At 39.1% G+C, this 9,982-nt stretch overlaps 1 pseudogene; it reads right to left on the reverse strand.

The window, feature by feature from the left end:
- Positions 1-6: 6 nt before the first annotated feature.
- Positions 7-4,964, reverse strand: LOC131975231 (actin, cytoplasmic 2-like; annotated as a pseudogene).
- Positions 4,965-9,982: the final 5,018 nt, after the last annotated feature.

A 9,982-nucleotide genomic window follows, 5' to 3' on the forward strand; every position in this document is an offset into this window, starting at 1 on the left:
TCGGTGTAAACGTCAAATTGGCATTTATTCATCAGTAAACACTGGCATATTGAAACATCTGTTGGAGACACAAGTAGAAAAAGATACTCTGTGATAATACTGTTTATTTTCTTTGACCATCAGTAGTCATCACCAGAATGAGTGAAAGCTGTGAGTTACAGGAACATCAGGTGGTGTGTTTGGAGGATCTGTCAGGACGAGATATTAAAATGTAAACAGTCGCTAAATTTCTTTGTTTTTAGCGTCTCGCTTCTTTTAGTCCGTTCACACAAGATTAGCTGGATGGAACAGTTGAAAAGCATGTTAGCTTCCTCGATGGTGCAGAGGAGGAGGTGGAGCTTTCTAGAAGCACTTGCGGTGGACGATGGAGGGGCCGGACTCGTCGTACTCCTGCTTGCTGATCCACATCTGCTGGAAGGTGGAGAGGGAGGCCAGGATGGAGCCACCGATCCAGACGGAGTACTTCCTCTCTGGGGGAGCGATGATCTGGAGGTGAGGAGAAAAGATATTTTATATAAATATGAAGTAAAAGAGCAGGCAGCTGGTGGGAAAACAAGTACCTTTCCTGGAAAAGTTGTGGACTGTGATTAAGATCCAAGTTTTGTTTTTTCCATGCACCAAACAAACTGTACCTTGATTTTCATGGTGGGTGGGGCCAGGGCAGTGATCTCCTTCTGCATGCGGTCAGCGATGCCGGGGTACATGGTGGTACCACCAGACAGCACGGTGTTGGCGTACAGGTCCTTACGGATGTCCACATCACACTTCATGATGCTGTTGTAGGTCGTCTCATGGATGCCGCAGGACTCCATTCCTGAACACATGGGGTATTATTAAGAAAACCCAAGGAAAGATGGAACTTGGTGATGCATATGCAAAGAAACTACAAAATTTAAGCATCTTGCAGTTACTGTGATTTAAATTAGTGCAATCAAAATCTGTTCAGGGGGAAGAAAAAAAAAAAAAAAAAAAAAAAAGTAATGGCATGCATGTTAACGCGCACGACTGGGTGCATGTGAGGGAATAATTATATATATATATATATATATATATATATATATATATATATATATATATATATTTTTTTTTTTTTTTTTTTTTTTTTTTAAATAGTCTTTTTTTTCCCCAGAAAAAAAATACTTTTTAGCCCTTTCATGTTGTCAGAATTGGCCTTGCCAACACTCACCGAGGAATGAAGGCTGGAAGAGCGCCTCTGGGCAGCGGAACCTCTCGTTTCCGATGGTGATGACCTGTCCATCAGGAAGCTCATAGCTCTTCTCCACAGAAGAGGAGGAAGCTGCCGTCTGCATCTCCTGCTCAAAGTCCAGAGCCACATAGCACAGCTTCTCCTTGATGTCACGCACGATTTCACGCTCAGCTGGAGTTCAAGATTAGAAATATTTCATTACAAAATGGACAAGATGCAGAGATTTAGAAAACAAATTCCCTTCTGGAGGCAGCTCTGTTTTTGAAGCTCCAGATTATAAATTTGAGCTTTTGTTTAAGGAGTTAAGTCGTACCAGTGGTGGTGAAGCTGTAGCCTCTCTCAGTGAGGATCTTCATCAGATAGTCAGTCAGATCTCTGCCAGCCAGGTCCAGACGCAGGATGGCGTGAGGCAGAGCGTAACCCTCGTAGATGGGCACAGTGTGGCTGACACCGTCACCAGAGTCCATCACAATACCTGCAGAACAAAACAGTTGCAGAAAGGGGAAAAAAAGATCAGCAAGCATCATGGTCAATTTCCATTTGAGATTGAGATTTGAGAAGATGTTTAGAGAGATGTGTTTGTCTGAGTTCTCACCTGTGGTACGACCGGAGGCGTACAGTGACAGGACGGCCTGGATGGCCACGTACATGGCGGGACAGTTGAAGGTCTCGAACATGATCTGGACCAGAAAGACAAACAGGCGTCACTGTGGAAGCCACTGATGCTGCTTTACATAGAGAACGAAAACCCTGCAGCAGGTTCCCCAGTTCAATGTGTTCAGTGCAATGTGTTCAAAGTGATTTTGACCAAAGCGTGCACACACCTGTGTCATCTTCTCCCTGTTGGCCTTGGGGTTGAGTGGAGCTTCGGTCAGCAGGACTGGATGCTCCTCAGGTGCAACACGGAGCTCGTTGTAGAAGGTGTGATGCCAGATCTGCAGCACAGGACAGTTTGTTAGAACTGCGTGAAGATTTGTAATTGGCTAATACATGCTGGAAGATTCCCCAGGTAGCCAAATTGACCTGGCCCCTCATCGGCCCAAACTCTGCACGCCAGAAAGAAACAAGTCGGGCAGCGCTCAGTTGTCAACTTGGCTGATACTTGGGATGATATCAGCCCGAGAGCTGTGACTTACACTGAACCTGATGTGTATCTGAACTCTAGGTGTGTAAACTCAGGTACACGTGACGTAGTGTCCTCACCTTCTCCATGTCGTCCCAGTTGGTGACGATGCCGTGCTCGATGGGGTACTTCAGGGTCAGGATGCCTCTCTTGCTTTGGGCCTCGTCTCCCACGTAGCTGTCCTTCTGTCCCATTCCCACCATCACACCCTGTACACACACAGACACACCTTTACAGTCACACCGTTTACCTGGCGGTTAGTCATGTGACTCACATCGTTCATGCTGGTGTTGGTACCTGGTGTCTGGGGCGACCGACGATGGAGGGGAAGACGGCGCGGGGGGCGTCGTCTCCGGCGAAACCGGCTTTGCACATGCCGGAGCCGTTGTCGACAACGAGGGCAGCAACTTCGTCATCCATGTCTGAAAGGAAACAAATATCACATTAATTTATAATATCATGGTACCTGCAGCATAATCAAGCTCCGTCTGCTTTTATTTGAATAAAATGTCTTTTGTAGATAATAATACTAAAGTCCTAATTTATTATTAAGTATTATAATTTATTGAAGAATCTGAAACTATAATACATTTTAAAAAGTTAAACATTTTGGTACAATAATCCACTAGATGATGCAGAGTTGAGAAATGTATTCATTTCCATAATAAACTTTTGATATGTGGCATCAATGCACTGACATAATATCGTCAAAATTTGATATTTTTCCCCACCTAGTGATGGAATTTCCATTTTCCAATAACACATTGGATTTGTCCATATTGCAATTTGATTATTGTGCCACTCTACCCCACCCTGAGAATATATAATCTACAAAATTTAACATTAATAAAAGAGAATTAAAACTGTAGAGATTGCACCATTTTAGGAAAATTTATAGGTTTATAGACATTTTATTGGCTTATTTATGAAAAAAAAAAAAACATTTAAATTTGTATCCTTTCAGTTCTCTCTTGTTTTTAGTGTAGTTTTAAAAAAAATATATACATCTTCACTTGCTCCATCTCATCACTCAGAGCTGCGTCTGAAAGGTGAAAAGTTTCCTGGCAGCTCTGACGGTTTCAGAGCCAGCTCAGTGATGTAACAGAGTTGATCTTCGTATTAAACTGAGACAAAGTGAAGCAGTGGCTGTGACTGAACATGTTTAACCAGACCGACTCGGCTCGTTTCCTCTCAGGCTGCGTCCCCTCAGGGCGTTAAAACAAGTTGAGGCAGAGCAGAAACAGTTCCTCTTTAGTTACCACAGCATCCGTCTGACGGAGCAGCAAATTAATCCTTTTTTTTTTATAGTTTTTTTTTTTTTTTTTAAGTTAAATTAAAACAAAAACACCTGGTTTACATGACCGTTGCATGTTAAAGTGATAATTCAGGAGGTTTTATTTTGTTAAAAAGGGTCTGAAACAGGAAGTGAGGAGCAGCCCTTCCCTCAGGGCGTCTCTCTCACACACACATCTGACTAAACACTTGTGCAACTTTTAACTTCCGTGTCCTTTAAATTAAGTTTTCCTCCCTGTGTTGGTTTGATACAAACTTTTTTTTAAATTAACTTCACTCTTGTTTTATTCTCAGCTTGTAAGACAAAAAATCCTTGCAACGTGGAGTTTGGAAAACTTTCTTCTATAATTAATCTTTTATGCTCAATATTTTAGATCACGTGGAGGGGGAAGAAATGAAAATCTAAGGATTTTTTTGGAGTGAGAAAAGTTTAAACATTTTCCAGATTACATTTTGATGCATTTTTGGTTTAAAAATCATTTTATAGCCGCCTTTAGATTTCTGTGGAAGCCTGCAGACATTTTATTATTCTGCATTTACAGTTTAACCACAGCAGACTGTGAAGTCAGTTGAACTGGTTTTGTACATTTCTTCACACTAGTGAGGAAACCGGCTCAGAGAATATTTCCAAAGAGGAAGTTAAAAGTTTCAAACTGCTGAGAAACTCTGAGGGGGAAGTGAACATCCTCATACCTGCACACACACACATCTAGATTACAGTTAACCCTTTAAAAAGGGAATCACTCAATCTGCAGCATTTTTTGAGCCAGAAAAATTAGAATCTTTGAATATAACTTTTCAGGAGATTGTGATTTATACATGAAGTTAATCCATTTATCTTAATTGCAAAACAACCTCTTTTGCAAGTTCTCCAGGATAAATTAAAATTTTCTGAAGCAAACAAAGTTTATTTAAAATTTCAACATCACCTTCCTGTCTCACATCCTGATCCCTTTGTGAGAATCACTTTGAGTCTGCAGCGTTTTTCACCCAGAAACATTGTTTAAAAGGTTTAATGTTTGTATAAAACAACTTTGCAGGACATGATGTAATTAATGCTTTAAGTTTAACCTTTTATTTTCATTGCAAAATCACGTGTTTTAAGTTTAAAGCAAAAACAACCTGTTTGGCATCATCTGAAACAGCTGCAGTGATGCTGAATACCTCTATCCTTTAATCATAATAATAAGTGTCCGGTGCAGTTACCTGTGCAGGTGTGTCGCTGTGTCTTTCGGTGGTCCGGCAGGTGTTTTCGGCCCCAGGTGAGCTCGGTGAATGCAGCGTCTCGAGACGACCCGCGTCGGTTTTAACGGCGCTCGCGGGACTGGACGCGTTGTCCATAAAAGGTAGCGATTGCTCTGCTCGCGCTCTGATTGGTCCTGGTTGGCAGCAAGGTCCTCTCAGCGCGCCTCCTGATTGGCTGCAGCAGGCATCTGTCAGACCCCCCCCCAGGGGTCCCTGCTGAGAGCACGAGGAGCAGCAGGATGTCTGTGATTGGCCCGTCAGACCGGAAGGGTGAGTGAGGTTTAATGTTTGTTACACACACACACACACACACACACACACACTGTAAACTTTCAGAAAATAAAAAACAAAGAAGTTTGAAGCAGTTTTTGTTTGCAGAGAGCTTTTGTTTTGTTTTCCTGCTGTTTGCATGTTTGATTCTTTAGATTCACTGAATTATTCTGCAGCTTTACATGTTACAGAGGTCAAACTGGCTTAAAGGAGGTGAAGAAGAGAGAGGATTGTTACGATATGTCAGTTTGAGGCTGCAAATAAGTGGAACGACACTCCCACCAGACTCCATTTTACAGCAATTTTAGTGGCTGCTCTAATGTTACCATCACCACCATGTTTGTTTAGTTATTGAGTGATTTTCAGATCTAAATGTGGCTGTCTTCATGTTTGATGCTTTAGATTCACTGTGTTTTGGTGAATTATTCTGCAGCTCTACTTGTTGATTTGGATAAGGAAATGTTACAATATGTTAGTTTAGGCTGAAAACAAATGGAGCAACACTCCCACCAGACTCCATTGATAAAAACAGCGATTTTACCTCACATTACACAAGAAGGCCTGCTTGAAACTATTATTTATACAGTCTATGGTCTAACTGTATTGCTTTGTTTGTGTGTTTGAATTATTCTACTGCTTTATGTGATAGAAAGTTCAAAGTGAGAGGACAAGGATGAGAATATATGTTACAATATGTCAGTGTCTGCTCTCATGTTACTACCACCTCATTCTGCTGGGCTTACTTCAAACCATTTCCCCAGTCCCAGACTAAAAACTGAAAGTCTTTAATAAATCTAGGAGTTTTACTGGAGTCACGGCGCTCCCATCACCTCCATGGTTAAGTTTAAGGTAGTAATCTGCTCTGTTTCATATCAGTCTTTTCCTAGTCTTGGGTTTGGATCACATCAAACTCTTCGTCTTTGATATTATAGCTAGTCTCAGTGACATAACACAATCATCAACCAATAGAAAAGAAAGGTCCCCGGTTCCAGACCGGCCAGTAAAACCACTTCAACAGGAAAAAGTAACATCACAATAATGCTAGTAAGCTCAGTAAATAAATAAATAATAAATAAAAATATAGTGATGTCATATATTTTGATTTTTGGGGGAGCTGTTTCTTAGTAAAGAGAACAGTAAGGAGACCCAGTTACAATTTATAAATAAATGTAGGCCTATACATAAATAAGTAATAAATAATCAATGATTAATGTATGATTAACTAGATAAAATTGATAGAGCTGATGAATATAATTATTCAATTAAACACATTATAATTAAATGGGACATAAATGTATATCATCAATCCATTTCTAAATGTTCCTTTCCTTTATTCCTCCTTATATCTATTTTTTACTGTAAAATAGTCAACTTTTCATGTCAGAAAAACAGAAACCCTTTTCAGCTTTGTGAGGGGCATTTTGTGGCGTCTCCTCTTCTTTTTTGTTGTTTTTTCCAACACAAACCACTGCACACACTAGAGCAGCTGGAGCCAAAAGCTGCTTCTCCTCCATTTGTAAGTTTTTTCTAAGAGCATAATGGGAAAAATTGCATGGTAGGAAAAATGCTAAAAGAATCTAGTTGTAGTCTTGTAAATAGTGACCCTAAAAGATTCACAGTCTGTCTAAATTCTCAGTCTGAGACTAAAAACTCTCAACACTCATCTTAAGATGTGAGCAGGTGTGAGCTGATAGTCTTCCAGGAGTCTTTTCAAAATCTTTTCAAAGTCTTCTGGTGTATAGGTAGCATTAGTTTGTTTTGTTATTAAGTGATTTTCAGATCTGAACTCACGTGGCGTGGCTGGTTCCTTAGAGTCAGTTTGTTTGAGTGAATTATTCTGCAGCTTTACGTGTTAAAGTGGAAATACACTCCCACCAGACTCCATTGACAATTACAGCAATTTTAGTGGCTGCTCTAACGTTACAACCACGTTTGTTTGTGTTATTGAGTGATTTTCACATCTGAATGAACGTGGTGTGGCTGTCTTCATGTTTGATTCTTTAGATTCAGTGTGTTTGAGTGAATTATTCAGCTGCTATACTTGTTAAAGAGGTCAAACTGGCTCTAAGGAGGTGAAGAATAGAGACAACTGGGATAACAATATGTCAAAATATGTCAGTTTTATGTGAAAATACACTTCTACCAGACTCCATTGATAAAAAATAGCCATTTTAGTGGCTGGTCTAACATTACCACCAGCGCGTTTGTTTAGATATTGTGTGATTTTCAGATCTTAATTGACGTGGCGTGGATGGTTCCTTAGATTCACTGTGTTTGAGTGAATTATTTGCTGCTTCACATGTTAAAAAGGTCAAACTGGCTCTAAGGAGGTGAAGAAGAGAGAGGATTGGGGCAAGAATATATGATAATATGTCACTTTGAGGCTGCTAACAAGTAGACGGACACTCCCTCTAGAGTTTTTAATGTAAATCTCTCTGAGTTCTGCCCGTCAGGTTTTTATCTGATGTGAAACAAAAGGCTGAAAACAGGAACTCCACTCTGAGTGTTTGTGGTAAATCCTGCAGATCAGGACGCTCCACACGCAGCATTAACACTTTTATTCTCTCTTCTTTGCTGATACAGTTGAGATGCACAGCTTGTTCTACATTTTGTTTTTTCTTTGGAAACGGGTGTGAACAGGAATGTTTGGCTGTTTGTCATGATAAGCCCACATGAAACTGCAGATTTACAGTATTTAATATATAATATATGATGTGTTGAGGAAACTTTAAACTGATTTCAAATCGTCTGATCCATCAGAATCGTTTGCTTCCGAGCTTTTTAATTCTGTTTATTGATTCTGGCATGTGTTGGTTTTTTTTTACCGTTTTTATTGCAAAATAATGGAATCAAACAGGAAACGCTACAGAGAAAGATGACAGAAGAGCAGCTTAACGTCTGTAAAATAATAATGTGAGGTGAGGATGGAAAACACCAGTTGGAAAACTTCACAAATATTCTCTAATTTCTCCTATAATCTATGAGCATTTCAAAAACTTTTAACAACAACCATACAGCTCTTCTTTTTTTTTGCCGTGCATATGTTTTAAATAACACGTGATTTATCAAACTTGTAGCTCTTCCAAAAGCTTGTTTACTTCTTTAACCCTTATCAGTACTGAACATTTCTGTGATAGAAAGTGACCAAAACTTGTGTTAAATGTTGATATTAGTGTCAGAATGTCTTAAAAAAACACAAAAGCGTTTCCACTAACCAGATCCTGTTAAAAACATTAAATTCTGCTCCTCAGAGACACTGAGAAGACATGATTGATTCTGTTGAGACCAACAGTCACGTGACAAATATTCACTGAAAATCTGTTTACACAGAGCAGAGAGGAGAGGACAGGAGAGGCTGTTTACACAGAGCAGAGAGGAGAGGACAGGAGAGGCTGTTTACACAGAGCAGAGAGGAGAGGACAGGAGAGGCTGTTTACACAGAGCAGAGAGGAGAGGCTGCAAACATGACAATACTTCAATATGTACAATATGTGGAGAAAACTTTTTTTGTTAATTTTACGTGCCTTTTTGGTAATTTTGTCTTTTTTTGTAATTTTTTGTCTTTTTATTTTGGTAATTTTGTGTTTGTATCAACATTCGTGACACTTGTGGGCACCTGGAAGAGTTTTTTTATATAAATTCCATATTATTAAAATTTTCAAAATAATTTAGCCAAGAAATGTTTCTGATTGTGCTGATTCCATAGAGCTGCAGGACTTATAGATTTATATACATTTTATATTTTGCAGTGAGACACAAGGACACAGAGGGGAGAATGTAAAAAGAGCAAAAAAATGCCCTGAAACAGCTCGTTGGGGTTCAGAGGGTTAATACATTGCTTTTAGCGTGTTTAATGTGCTGTCTTCAGGAAAGAAGAAGAGGATGATAATGAAGGACTGAACTGGTTTAGTGGATAACGTTAAAGTTTCCAGTAAACAGTTCTGATAAAAACTGCTGTTTTCACCTGATTGACTCTAAGTTAAAAGACAAAACCGACATCTCCGTTTTGATTTATTTTCTGAATTGTGTGTTTTTTTAGATGTAGTTCAGTGAAACAATTCAAACAAACTGCTGCTTGTTCATTCATTTAAAAATGGCTTTTTTCAGGGTTTTTTTGCAAACGAAGCCAAAGTAAACCCCCAAAATAAACAGTTTAAAGTTGATCAAATTTAAAATAAAATAAAAAAGCACTAGAGAGACAATCCACTTTAACGTTTGCTGTTATAATGTTGACATTTATTCTGGCGAGCCGGTTGTTCTTCCGCCTTTATTTTCTCACTATTGTACTTTTTTTTCACCTAACTCTTCTTTTCTTTTCACTTTTTTCTTCTTTACCTGCTGAACCTACGACCTTCTTATCAATCATTCCTTTTAGTTTAGTTGTGTGCTATATGTTTACAGTGTTATTAACTCTAACAGAGAAACTCATCATGCTTTGCAGCAGTTTTGGTGGCAGGTTTATGTGTTTATTGGATGAGAGGGATCAAACTTTAACATTACCTGTTATAATGTTCATATTTATTTTAGTGAGCCGGTTGTTTTTTTCTCTTTTATTCTCTAATTTTTGCCTCAGTTTCTGCTGTATTTCCTCACTTCTCCTCCTATCTCTTCTTTTTCTCTTCTTTTCTTTAAAGTTTATCCTCTTTTACTGCTCACTTCTTATCAATCATTCCTTTTAGTTAAGTTGTGTGCTATATATTTACAGTTTTATTAACTCTAACAGAGAAACTGCTCTTGCTTTGCAGCTGTTTTGGTGTCTTTACATTGCGGAGGTGTTCCTGTTATTGTGTCCACACCCTGAACCTGCAGAGACACGTCTCCACCTTAAATCACAGCACTAAACA

Source organism: Centropristis striata, chromosome 7 (assembly GCF_030273125.1).
Source record: "Centropristis striata isolate RG_2023a ecotype Rhode Island chromosome 7, C.striata_1.0, whole genome shotgun sequence".
Taxonomy (NCBI): Eukaryota; Metazoa; Chordata; class Actinopteri; order Perciformes; family Serranidae; genus Centropristis; species Centropristis striata.